The 3,055-nt window shown below is 35.0% G+C and overlaps 1 long non-coding RNA gene across 1 annotated transcript; it reads right to left on the reverse strand.

Annotated features, from left to right (window-relative positions):
- Window positions 1-1,827: 1,827 nt before the first annotated feature.
- Window positions 1,828-2,448, reverse strand: LOC110744729 (uncharacterized). Its single transcript, XR_015833505.1, has 3 exons — window positions 2,360-2,448; window positions 2,089-2,278; window positions 1,828-1,951 (listed from the first exon to the last, which is right to left on the reverse strand). It is a non-coding gene; the product is annotated as an uncharacterized LOC110744729 (long non-coding RNA).
- Between the last annotated feature and the right edge of the window lie 607 nt (window positions 2,449-3,055).

Here is a 3,055-nt window from a genome sequence, read left to right on the forward strand (position 1 = left end):
CAACGACGGTATGTTTTAATGAAACGACGTTTTGAAATCGAATTACACGACGCATGTTTCTTCAAAAAAGATGAATCGTCATTTTCCAATTTACCAAACGACCTTATATTCAATAATAACGACGTTAAAAATTAATACCACGTCGTTTTAATTACTCATACCGACGTGTAATTTTTTTAATTACACAATAAATTAATTTTCCAAAAAATTACAACGTCGTTTTTATATAGCGTCGTTGTTAAATAATTTATACGACCTTATTTTAAATTTAAACGACGTGTATGTTATATATAAACGTCGATATTTTAAAACACCGACGTGGTATATAAGATTTGTTTATAAATAATGGCTTTTCTATCTTTCTGTCGTCTTCATTTTTCAATTAGGGTTTCAACTTTTTCTCAATTCTCTGGAGGCACATCACCTCTCTGTCTCATCTCGCTTTCATTTTTCAGTTTGGATGTTGATGTGTGGGCGCGTTTGTGTATCTGAAAGACACAAACACGCACACATCATCTAAAAAATTGTCTTTCTGCACAGAAGGAGAACAAGGTCTGCATCAGCCCTCTTTCTCAGCTCCTCCATGATGGGGTTCTCTGGGTTGATCTCCATGGTCTTCTTGCTCGACATGTACCCAGCCGCTCTGTTATCCCTCAAGGCCTGAGCCTTCATGATTCTTTCCATGTTGGCAGTCCAGCACGGTCAGACGGTCAGACACCACAACCTTCTCCACTCTGTCACCCAAAACATCCTTCACAACCTTGCAGAGTCCCTCAAACTTCTCCTTCAACTCTTCCTTCTTCTTTGCCTCGTCTTCACTCTCATCAAGCTTGAGACCTTCCTTGGCGGCTGAGACAAGCTTCTTGCCCTCAAACTCCTTGTGAGAGTAATTGGCACATCATCCACTTCTAAAACATTGCCTTTGTTCATTCTGGTTCGATTATGATGAGGAACAGAGTTCATTCTGGTAATGATAGACGAATAATTGCATAAAATTTGTACGTCGTTAATTTAACAAACCGTCGTGGTTAGTACAATTATGCGACAGTAGAGTTATGGATACCGTCGTAGTATATTATAATTAAAAAGTTGATAAATTTATATTTACAGTCGTGGTAACTTAATTTAAAGCGGCGATTTTTTTTGTAATTAACCGTCGTAGATTCCTTTTAATTTATGCGTCGCTGACTAAGAAAATTGGGTCGTGTTTATTAATTAATTAACACGGCGTCTTATTTTTATATCGTCGTCTTTACTTTCTACTGCGGTGATTTCATAGATGCAGTCGTTGTTTTTAGGTTCAGATTTTAACTCTGAAAATACCTTTGTAATAAGACGACGCTTTTTTAATTTGGTGCGTCGTGGTTTCAAAATATCTATACGTGTGCCGTTTTTTAGGTGTTTAAAGTATGTTTCTACGACGGGTTTCTATTACCGTCGTCTTTTAAAAAACAACGACCGTTTTTTGATCTACCGTCGTTGTTTACTGGTCGTCTTTTGCCCTTTTTGTAGTAGTGTCTGTAAGCAAAACGATTATTCTACTTCTCAACTTAAACCTAGAAAACTGGAATTTCTACCTGGAATCAAAGTAAATAATCCCATTTCTAGAGCAAACTCAAACTCAAACTCATTTATTCAGAACCATTAAGCAGGTGTCATATTTACTTAATCATATAGTAACAAATATTCCAACTTATGAGTGCAGGTATTTTTTTTTCCTTCTTAAAGGCAATATAATCATAAGTTAATAAATCCATGTTAGCATTCATCACCTACTGTAGATATGAAAAAAATAAATTAAAGTATGCTTGACGAGTAGATTATTACTTCAACTTCCTTCACATATGCATCATCGTAACCAGACTCTTCAATAACATCCAAGTATGAAACAATTAAAAAACCTCCAAGGTACTTGCGGAGGTGGCTAGTAGTAGCATGGTACCGTCCGTTCCTACATTAGACATATCAGGGGATGATAAAACTCATAATATTGTAAAAAGTAAAAAGCAAAAAAGAAATGACACAAAATAAAAATAGCATGCTCAAATATGGGTATTATGCGCACACACAAGCACAGAGTTCACCCACTTAGTCAAATCATCAGAGCATATAGCAAGCCAACGTTTCAATGAAGAGCTCTTCTTGCGGATTCCTCTGAAGGCCTTTGGCGGTCTTGCCAAGTTTGGAAGGTGAATGTCATCAAGATCTATAGAGTTTAGTTCATGTGAGTGTGCAAGAGATTTTAATAAAGCTTCCTCTGTAATTCCTGCAAATGAATCTGGAGAATATCCATTCCATGAGAATTTATGTCAAACAAACCAGGAAATGCAGGACAAGGATAATAATGTATCAGCTCCACCATCCAGTAGTTTCCCAGAAATTGTCATAAACTCCTTCAAAAGCTTACCCGAACTCCAATTTCTTGGATGCTATTAAGCAGTAGGGAATCAGTAAGATGAATTAGTATACAACATCCTATTTGAAAATCTCATACTTCTATCTTCAGTGCGTTAACATTTGCAAAGACAATTTCATCTACCACTGCTTGCATATTAGACTTCCATCGAGTCAATTAACAACAAAGGTGCGGAAGGAAATATGATATTTGCACGTTAAATCGAATAGGAGAATTTAGTAAAAACAAGAATATGAAACTCAGCTAGATTTATTAACAAATAAAGCAAAGATGTATAAAATATGAAAAACAGGCCAAGCAAGATATGGTCGCAGCAATCAGTAATACAAAGGCATGCTTACTAATATACACTATCTATTTATTTTTAACACAAAGGCATTCATACATTGATAATTTTTAAACTGATTACCTACTGTATTCTAGTTCAAAATATAGCAATACATTTGAAGTACTGACACAATGTTTAGAACAGTGAGTGTTTATTAATTAAGAAGTTTAAGTAACACAAAATGCTACTATATTTGGGTGATAAATTAGACAGCAGGGAGAATGAAGTTGGTGAGACTCAGAAACTTACTATTTATTAAGTAATATAATTCATGAAGTTAATTAAAAAATTTAATACTAATTATTCACTAA

The sequence above is a fragment of the Prunus avium genome, chromosome 2 (assembly GCF_965620075.1).
Source record: "Prunus avium chromosome 2, drPruAviu1.hap1.1, whole genome shotgun sequence".
In the NCBI taxonomy this organism is placed as follows: Eukaryota; Viridiplantae; Streptophyta; class Magnoliopsida; order Rosales; family Rosaceae; genus Prunus; species Prunus avium.